At 37.9% G+C, this 11770-nt stretch overlaps 1 long non-coding RNA gene across 1 annotated transcript; it reads left to right on the top strand.

Moving 5' to 3' along the window:
• Positions 1-11038: 11038 nt before the first annotated feature.
• LOC147867452 (uncharacterized) lies at positions 11039-11563 on the top strand. Its single transcript, XR_015532397.1, has 2 exons — positions 11039-11101; positions 11170-11563. It is a non-coding gene; the product is annotated as an uncharacterized LOC147867452 (long non-coding RNA).
• Positions 11564-11770: the final 207 nt, after the last annotated feature.

Below are 11770 nucleotides of genomic sequence, written 5' to 3'. Positions count from 1 at the left end.
ATGGGGATGTCATCGAGGAATGGCATGGTGATGTCTGGGATGCAATATTGTAGCGCTTTGTTCATTGCACTCACCATGTGGGCTATAGAGTTTGTGCCAACATGAGGCAAGGTACACATTCTCACTAGATCGATAAGGTTTCGCATCGTCATGATGTCCTTGCTTTCAATGGCTAGTTGGAACTAGTCATACCTTGAGTATAGGTCACCGATCAAATAGATTGACCTTCTAACGAAGGCTTCGACGATTGATTAACATGTTGCAGGTCGTGAAATCTATGAACCATCAATTGGAATATGGAGCACTCAACAGCTCGAGGATCCCCACCTCGATCTTCTCCTTGAGCAACTCAGTCAACTTCAGGATGTGAGCTCCCAACACCAGAATAGGCTTGGCGTTCCATGGTACGTGACGTACCGTGAATATCACCATCGGTTCCACTATTGTGGGATTGACACACCCTATCTCGCAAGGTGAGAAGGTGAGAGCTCTGTAGTGGCTTCCCAAAATCCTTCTTAAACTTTCCTCCTTCCCAGGCTGTAGGAAGTCACCCCCATCGAACTTGAGATTCCGTACCGTTTCGTCGGTGAACCGGTGGTCTATGCCTCAAGGGTCTCATAAACTCGAATTGGTTGCTACCCTTTTATCCGTTCCCAGCCACTGGCCTCGTCTTCTTGTCCATGGTCTACCCAATGACTGTTCTCTCTTTTTCCATCATTCTTATGTAATGTTACAAGGATGGAGGGTCTTCGGATGCCCCGGGCTATTGCGTCCCCACACTTTAATAGCCCACATAAAAAATCCTCTCGGTCTTTGCAGCGGAGAGTGTCTTTGTTCCTCTCATAGTTGGGCTGAACCGCAAGGAGTGCTTTCCATTTTGGCTCTTCACCCTCGCGTATACCGACCCATTGTTGAGCACCTTTGTTGAGAGACAAGCTCAACATGAGCCGTATCGGCGAAAGAAGTTGACAACTGAGTCGACTAAGAAGGTTCAGGTGGAGAAGCCGAATGCCAGTCTTTTGAACAAACTGACATGTCGACAGAGCCGTTAGGGTCTATATTCCTATTCTTGGTAATAGGAATTGTTCAGGTAGTTAGTGTCAGTAGCTCTTTAGGAGCATTGTTGTACTTGTCAATCCTTTTGGAGGACTTCTATAAAAGTGCTCACTGAGCACATTTGTATGTACTAAGTCATATTTTTTGAATTGAAGTTTTCTTGTTGTTTGTGTTAGGAATGGACCAGCCACAACCGGTTTCACGTTCATATTCTTGGGCAGAAACCAAGAACTAGTACACAGACAAGAGAGAGAAAAAAACGCGAAGACACAGAGACACCGATATTTTACGTGGAAAAACCCGAAATGGGAAAAACCACGGGGGTCCACAAACCTTGAGAAAACTAATCACTATAGTAGAGAGAAAGTACAAATAGGGAACTCGGAGGCATCGACCTCAAGTTCTCCTTCGTTTGGCAGACAGCTATAGAGTTACACTCTCACGATCTCCCTCACGGTTACAGAGGCAACTCCCTCATTCTAACTTTACAATAATGATCAACTACTACCTACTAAAGTTTGCCCTAGTTGCTTATAAACAAAAGCAATTTTCTGTCTATTTACAAGTATTGCCCATAAGGGCATTTTAGACTATTTACAATTATAATCTTCTGAAACAATTTCAATTTTCGATTTCGGCCTCGGCCTCGGCCGAGATACTCACCAACATGATACTTCTCTTCCCATCCGGAGGGACATGTTTCCCAACAAACTCCCCCTTCACTCCAGCATGGGGTACTTCACCAAACCGATTATTTGTCGGCACACGTTTAGCTTTTCCGTTGACAACACCCTCGTCAGCATATCCGATCCATTTTCGGTCGTGTGGATCTTCACTACAACAAACTCCTTTTCATCTACTCGCTCTTGGAGCCAATGATATCTTCTTTGCATGTGTTTGGTCCTCGAGTGTTAGGCGACATTTTTCGCAAGGTGGATGGCACTCTGGTTATCGCAATGGAGTTGGAATTCCTCCTGCCGAATTCCTGGCTCACCGATAAAATCCTTCATCCATATGATTTCCTTTCCGGCTTCCGTTGCGGCCATATATTCGGCTTCCGTGGTCAACAGCGCCACGGCCTTCTGCAGGCTCAACTGCCACGAAACGACTCCCCCTAGATAAGTCATTATGTACCCGGACATGGATCGGCTGGTATCCATATCAACCGACATGTCCGAGACAGTATAACCTTTCAGTGTGGGGTTACCTGAACCGAAACGAAGACACATGTTCAAGGTGCCTTTTAGGTACCGAAGTATCCACTTCACAATAGCCCAATGCTCTCTTCCAGGGTTGCTCATGTATCAGCTAACCACGCGGATTGTGTATCCTATGTCTGACTTGGTACATACGATCACATACATCAGGCTGAGGCATAAGAAAATTTTGACATCTCTGCCTTCTTGGTTTTCGATTTTGGATATTGTTCTTTGCTTAGCTTGAAGTTCGGCAGCAGTGTCGAGCCGACCAGTTTCGCGCTTTCCATGTCGAATCTCTAGAGCACCTTTGTCACGTATTTTTCTTGTGACAGCCACAACAATTTCTTTGTTCGATCCCGAACAATGTGCATCCCTAGGATTTGCTTTCCCGAACCCTTATCCTTCATCGAGAACGATTTGCTCAAGGTTTTCTTCAACACTCGGATCTTCGTATGGTCATGTTCGACAATCAGCATGTCGTCCACGTACAACAAGAGGATGAGAAAATCTCCTCTGTCGAATTTCTTCACAAATACGCAATGATCAGCCTGTGTTTGTGGTACCCATTATCGATCATGAAGGATTCGAATATTCGGTACCATTGCCAAGGAGCTTGCTTCAATCCGTACAAGCTCTTCCTCAATCAACATACCAAATTTTCTTTACCTTTTTCCACGAATCCTTCTGGCTAGTGCATGTATAACTCTTCCTCCAAATCTCCAGGGACGAAGGCAGTCTTGACGTCCAGTTATTCGACTTTGAGATCCATGCTTGCCGCGATGCTCAACATGGTTCGGTTTGACGTCATCTTTGTGATCGGGCCAACTATTTCGTCAAAATCGACACCCTTCTTCTGTTGAAAGCCTTTCACGACGATTCGTGCTTTGTACCTGGGTGGATTCCCTCCATCTCTCGGTTTCAACTTGTGTTCTTTCCTCTTGGCAGTTCGGTCAGTTCATATGTGTGGTTCTCATGCAAGGAATCCATCGGCTCTTACATGGCACTCAACCAGTTTCGGTTGTGGGTATCTTCCTTAGCTTCTTCAAAGCTTTCCGGCTCCCCCTCATCGGTTAGCAGTACACGCGCCTCATCCGGAAATCTTCGGGGGGGCCTCCTCCCGAGGGCTTCACTATCAAAACTTGTATGATAGCATGTGAGTTCATCAAAAGGGGTTTTAATTAACCACTAAGGTACAAAATATATATATATATAAGGGTATTAATACATATTTGAAAATATATTTACGTAAGGGTATTATCAATTATGTTAGAGAAAAAAATTACATAAGCCCATGAAATATTAGATATTTTAATGAGATAGTAAAGAATATATTACGCAAATAATACTCAAATTTGGTGTAGCATATATACATTCATTCATTCATACATGCATGCATGCATAAATACCTACATTTAAACATTACATCCATGAATATGTATATAAATATACATTACACCCATTTATACATGCATCGCTATTAGCGACTAAACATGAATATTTGTACAAATATATATTACCGTATGTAAATACGTAAATACGTACATACACATACATAAATAAATTACATATTATATATATAAAGATACACATAAATATATAAGATTACTTATTATATGTATTACAAATCTACAGACATACAAACAAGTTACATATATTGCATATATATATATATATATATATATATATACATATATATATACATATATGCACACTCACACACACACACAAATAAGTTATATACTACATATCATATTGTCCATACATATTACACAATATAAAATTTACATACACATACATTACATTATACATATATACATGTAACATAATACATACATCTATGATATATATATATATTACATATGCACATATATATTCCACATATCACCATATACAGTAGACATTCGGTTAAGTGCGTGCCCACATAAGTGCACCATTCTATTAAGTGCGCTTTTTATAGTGGTCAAAATCCAGATAAAAAAAATTACATTGTTTCATGACAAAATTACATTAAACCAAGTTAAAACTATGTTCTAAACATTCAGAAAACAACAAAATGAGCTTCTATGGGTATGTTTATGTGTGTGTGTTTACGATTACAAGGCCATCCCACAAGTTTAGTGACACAGGATATGCATGAATTGGAACCAAGAAGTGTTATGGTAACGAGAACGAGTCCAAACATTAAGAAAACAACAAAAGGAGTTTTTGTGGGAATGTCTATGTGTGTGTCATGTGTTCTACATGTGTGTGCGTGTGCGTGTGCGTGTGTTACGATTACAAATTTGTGATTTTGATTCTTGATTAAAGAACATAAACAAAGAATGGCAAACAAATCTTGATGTTCGTGAATAATCAAGTTTTGTAGCAATTGGTTGTGAATGCAAGCTCTCCTTCTCCACGTGCACCATATCCATTTGTTCTCCTTCTCTTTCTGTGTGCGCCTGTATCACATCTGTGCGTGCTCTTTTCTTGCATGAAGAAAGCCTCTCTCCCTCCCTCTCTCTTTATGTGCATCTTGTTTAGATGACAAAAGTTGCAGTCGGTGATTTATCTGTTGCTCCCCCTCTCTTTTCTTGTCTCCTCCATCTGTACTTCCATTCCTCAAACCTGCCGCCACTAGGAAGAAAATGCAAGAAAAAATCCCATCGCATAATGCATCCAAGGAAGCTCATTAGGTTTGTTGCATAATGGATGTATTTCTCAGATGTAGAAAAAGACAAACATTGAAGGCAATCTAGAATCGAGAAAGACATTGAAGAGTGTGTATGGTGAAACTTGAAACATTTTAGGTCAATTTAACACGTAAATTGATCACTTTTCTTATCAAGAATTGTATGATTAACATACAGAAGGAAAAATATTTCAGAAAACCCTAAAAATTTCCAAAAAACCCTAAAATGTTTGAGAGAAAGAAATTGAAGAGTATGTATGGTGAAACTAGAAACATTTTAGGTCAATTTCTCACATAAATTTATCACTTTTCTTATCAAGAATTGTATGATTAGCATATAGAATGAAAATATTTCAGAAAACCCTAAAAAGTTTCAGAAAACTAAGTGCGCAGCTTGGTTAAGTGCGCACCTCTTCCTTGCGTTCAAAGTGCGCACTTAACCGAATGTCTACTGTATATAGGTTATACGGGACCATACAAACTACAATACTTACATACATATATACATACATACACACACATTGGATATATGTATACTTACACATACATCCATATACGAGCCATACACATACTAAACACTAAAATACCCCAAACATATACGTACATAAATACATTACATATATACAAATACGTATATTCATTCATACATTGCTACACATATATACACACACATATGCCTACAATGTTACACATATCAATTTTACAAACATATATCCATACACATACATTACATACATATATTATATACATGTACATACATACATATCACCACATACACACACATGGCCATACACACTACAATAGTACATATATACATATACATACTTACATATTACAAACACACATACATATATTAGATATATACATATGTACATATTAGGCACTTTTTTTTTATTTTTTAAAAGAAGATATCATGTCATTAGTGTAATCATATTAGGCACATATTTCAAGCACACATCCATACAAGTTGAATCTTGTACATTGACATATGCATAAACATACATACATACAAACATACATTACATATACATGTACATACATATTCCACATATCACTTTATATATAGGTCATATAGGGTCATACAAACTACAATACTTAAATATATACATACACACACATTAGATATATGTATACTTACACATACATTGGATATATGTATACATATTATGTGCATATTGCAAACATACATCTAGATATGAGCCATACACATACCAAACGCTAAAATGCCTTGAAAATATGCATTCATACATTGCTACACATATATATGTACATATGCCTATAATGATATATATATAAATTTTACAAACATACATCCATGCAAATACATACATACATATTATATTACATATTACATAGTATGTACATACATACATAACATACATACATACCTGCATATTATTATACATAGAACATATATATGCATTCATACATTGCTATACGTATATATGTACACATGCCTACAATGATACACTGTAACACATAAATTTTACAAACATACATACATACATGCATGCATTATTACATACATACATAACATACATACATACCTACATTACATACATACATATTATATTACATAGTACATAGTACATACATACATACATACATACAATGTACATATAGTGCATTCCACATGTCACCATATATATAGGTCATACGGGGTCATACAAAATACAATATATACACATATACATAAACATACATACACATATGTACATTGATACATATATTCATTCAACACATAATGGATCCAATATACACATCCAAACTTTTTTTTTTTTTTTTTTTTTTTAAAGAAGATATCCTGTCATTAGTATAAACAAATTACAAGATTTTAAACCTCTATGTAATCGGCGGGGGAAACAACCATTTCGGTGGCTGAAAATGCCAATAAGGAGTAGTGTACCTGGATGTCACAAATGGAGTAGCTGTCCAGATAATAAGAAACTCATGCCGTTGAGCAATTTTAGCATCAGAATCTCCCACTATACCATCCCATTGACCCTTCAAAGCATGAACTATCTCTAACCAAATATTAGAAATCACTTCAGCAGGTGGTGTTTTCAGATTATGGAAAACGAGAGAACACCGAGCTTTCCAAATGTGATAGACAGTGGTACTACTCAATATCTCCCATATTGGCTGAACTTCCTTCCTTACTCCTGAAAACTGTAATGACATCATTGATAATGTACGAACACTTCCATTTTTAGTGTAAAACCCATGGTCCATAGATTCGATGCCATAATGAAACACATCACGGGCAAGTGATGTCCAAACGACCATGCCCCAAGTGAGAACCAACGGGGGAAAATAATTAGCGAAAATTCTAAGGAGCCGTTGCCATATCTGTTGAGAATCAATGCATTCCCATAAACAATGTTTTTGAGTTTCCGTTTGTAAATGACATCGAGTACAACATGAAGACACTCCCATCCTATGCAACCATGTGCCAACCGGCAACGCCTTGTGTACAACTAACCACTGTACATGTAATATTTTGTGTTGCTGTTTTCTTGCCCATAAGATAGCCCAGAATTTTGCAAGGAATTGGGGAGTAATACCTTGTTGATTCCAATATTGAGATGCAGCTGGTACCACATCACGTGTATCTGAAAGTACATGTCTTCCCAACTGTACAGAATATTGGAAGAAATTGAACTTGTTACCCGTGTAAGGATCTGTCCAATGATAGTCAATTGGGTCCCAATCTAATCTGAATACCGGTCTTTTAGCTAACACCCACAACTTCCAATGTGTCCTTATTTCCTCTATCATTGGATCAATATACCATTTACGATCGGCATATCCAATTATCCTTATCTTGTGCTCAATGGCATAGGGGTAATCTATCACCATTTCCCCGGACTGAGACAATTGATTTGTTTCATCCACCTCAAACAACCGGTATGTCTTATCATTTGAATAACCCTTAACAGCCAAGAGTACTTCCAATCTTGAAAAAACCCCAATCCATCTATGGTTAGTGTTATTGGGTGGTATGGGTTGTCTACTCATAGCTTCTTGAATTTGTTGGTACATTATATGTCCGCCATGCATATTACGTAAGATTTCTTTTTGTTCTTCCAACGATCGCGATAAAAATTCTTTCCAAGTCTGAACTGTTTTCGCGGGACCTTCTGTCATTTTTCCCCACGATAACCATTGTCTAGAACCCAACACAAAACCATCTGATGTTGTAAACAACGGGTTCCAAACTATCTTTTGTCTGAGATACTCAAGATAATGTTTGGGGTTCGGTTTATTGCGAAGCAAACCAGGTAGTACTTGTTTCCATGCTGCAAATAATGTCCTAATAAATTTGTCTTCCCATCTAGTGGCTGAAGGTACTCGGAAATTTTCCCTAAATATCCAATTCACATCCTTCGATCAGGGAGCACCTAAGCGAGGAAAGCAATCTGAGCAACGGTCAAGCAATAATACTTTCCATATCTCTTGCCCCGGCATAAATCCTCTAACGAGCAACTTACTTAACAATGCTCTTGATTGGTCCACTGGATCAATAATACCTAATCCTCCTTTAGAGTGAGGTAAGGTAATAACATCCCATTTCACTTTGGACCGAGCATTGCCTTCTGTTTTACCGGACCACAAGAAGTTACGAACCAATCTACGTATTTTCAGAATACATGACTTGGAGAATATCCAACATGACAAAACATACCATGTTGAAGCCAATAAAACCTGATTAGCCACTACAATCCGACCAGCAAAAGATAGCTTGGCTGAACTCCATAACAACAACTTTTTCCGCAGTGACAATAGGAGGGGTGCCACTTGATTTTCCATTGAAAGATCAATACCTATCGTACACCCTAAGTATCGAACTGGACAACCTGATGGTATCCATCGAAATTGCGGGTGTGGACTCCATAGAGGAGGCTCTACATCCCCCACCCAAAATGCAAAGGACTTGTTCCAATTAACCAGTGCCCCCGAAGCCTTACAAAATGTGGATATGGCCAATTCTGTTTTCTGCAGATTTTCCAAATCACCTTTTAAATATATAGGGCAGTGTCATCTGCAAATTCAGCGTCCCTTACTTCTATATGTGAGAATGGGATGCGTATTCCGCGTATACCAATATCACCAGCATTCAAAAAGGAAATCATTGCCTCAGCAAAAAACAGAAACAAGAAAGGAGCTAAAGGACAACCCTGTCGAACTGATCGAGAAATAGTAAACAAAGGTCCATAATTCCCAACCAGTAAGACTCTGCTTTGTGCCGAATTATATAATGAAGAAATACCTTTTATCCATTCTTTCGAGAAACCAAAACGAGCCAGTACACCTTGTAAAAATTCCCAGTCAACACGGTCATAAGCTTTCTCAAAATCAAGCATAACAATGGCCAACTCTTGATTAGATTTGGCTGCCAAGGCAGCAGATTCCCAAAATGTATACACATTATCCAATATGCTCCTTTCCTGAATAAATCCTGTTTGCGACGGATGTATAACTATAGGCATTATAGTACCAAGTCTTATACTAAGCGCTTTAGCTAGGATTTTATACACCGTATTCAGTAATGTAATTGGGCGCCATTTCTTGATGTCCAATGAAGGACCTTATGATTTAGGGATAAGGTAAATTATTCCTTCTGTAAAATGTGAAGGCATAATGCCCTCTCGAAGAATTTGTTGGAATGCTGTACATAAATCTGATTTAAACAAGTCCCAATATTTAATGAAAAATGATGGGGTTAATCCATCCATACCTGGACAACTTACAAACATGCCATACATACAATACATACAACACATCCAATACAATACAATATGTACATATGTACACACATCTCATATATACAATGCATATATACAATTAATACAATACAAGATGTACATACATACACATAACACATACATATATATGCATGCAATACAATACATATGCACATATATAGAACACACACACACACACACACACACACACATAACACATACATATGTCATACACACATGCTATACATATAATACATACATAGAATAACACATGTATATAACATATTCACACACACGCACATGCACACCCATATAACACATACATACACACATGCAATACAATACATACATAGAACATACACACTGACAAATAACACATACCATACATACTCACATGCCATACGTACAATACAAACCATACAATATCTACATACATATACAATACAATACAATATGTAGATACATACATGCACACAAAACATACATATATACACATGCACATATAATACTTACACACACACACACACACACACACACAACGCATACACGCGTGCCATACATATAATACATACATATGCACATGTATAGAAAACACACATACATATCACATAAATACTTACATATGCACATGTATCGAAAACACACATACATATCACATACATACTTACATATGCACATGCCATACATATAATACATATTAATTTGATACAATATATACATATGGGCATGTATAGAACACACAACATATGCACATATATAGAACATACACACACATATCACATACTTACATATGCACATGCCATACATACAATACATACAACACATGGAATACAATACATGCATATGCACATGGATAGAGCGCTCGCGCGTGCACACACACACAAAGAATATACATACCCACATGCATAAACACACACACATATGTATAGAACATACTACACACACACACACACACACACACGCTACAATGCTATTTTTTAAACGCCAATTGTTTTAAAAAACGAGGGCTAGGGAAAAGTGGGGGGAAGAAGGGGGATTGAAATTTGAGAGATACCGAGATAGAGAAAGAAAGAAGGGGGTCTTTGGGGTTGAAAAGTTGAGAGAGAGAGAGAGAGAGAGAGAGAGAGAGAGAGAGAGAGAGAGAATCCATTGCCGCCAGAGAGAGAGGATGCCATAAACATGGATGATTTCTTTGACTTCCTCTTTCTTTCTTATTTTTCCTTCTCCTCCCACACTTCTACCTCTCTGCTTTACGAGCTCTTGTAAGATTTCCATGGCTCTCCCTCTCCCGCCCAGGAACCGGGCTCTCCAGGGTTTCATGGAATCAAACCTTCTTCTTCATCCCAAATAGAAACCATTCGTTTGCAGATCCTCAAATGCATTAACACCAAAATGAAGGAAGTAGTGGCAAATTTGTGTCGTCGAACAAGGTGGTGCGTTTTATGAGGGGCAACAAGTTATTTCCTAGTGTTGTGGATTTTAAAATACTATAGTGCAGATATTAAATTCTTTAAATGTTCCTTATGAAACTATGGACATCTGTGCAAATGAACAAATGAGGTTTACCATGAAGATTTACTCAAGCTGGCTTACTTTTCCTTAGCTCTAGATAGATGGCGAATTCTTTGGAGGTTGTGACGTCACATTGGAGGCCTTTAAAAGTGGTGAGCTCCAAGAAGTGATCGAGAAAGCGATGTGCTATTAAGGTGGTATTAATGTATCATATTTGGTATTAACAACTGTACTGTATCATAAACCTTATCAAATTTTGAAGCTAGATATATTGGTCTACAATAGCATCTATTTTATCCTTCACAGTAGGCTGCTGCAATGAGATCTTACATGTGATAAATGCTAATGACTTTTGTTAATGTGGTACAATAATATTTGTGATTGGATGGCTATGTTGAAATTGGTTACAATTTGTATTTTTTTTGTATTTTTATATTCTTCTCAATCATAATGCTGCCATAGATTGAGTGAAGTTAGAAAACATGATGGAAGATCTTTGGAAGATATTGATGATGAGAACCTTACTTATAAAGGGGGAGATGTGCATTTCGAGAACTTAAGGGGCCTTATAATTCTCCAAATTGGCC

Source organism: Azolla caroliniana, unplaced genomic scaffold (assembly GCF_043228905.1).
Source record: "Azolla caroliniana isolate FFs.n. ecotype wild unplaced genomic scaffold, voAzoCaro1.0.p SCAF_2, whole genome shotgun sequence".
Taxonomy (NCBI): domain Eukaryota; kingdom Viridiplantae; phylum Streptophyta; class Polypodiopsida; order Salviniales; family Salviniaceae; genus Azolla; species Azolla caroliniana.
This window is presented reverse-complemented; position numbering and strand designations above follow the sequence as displayed.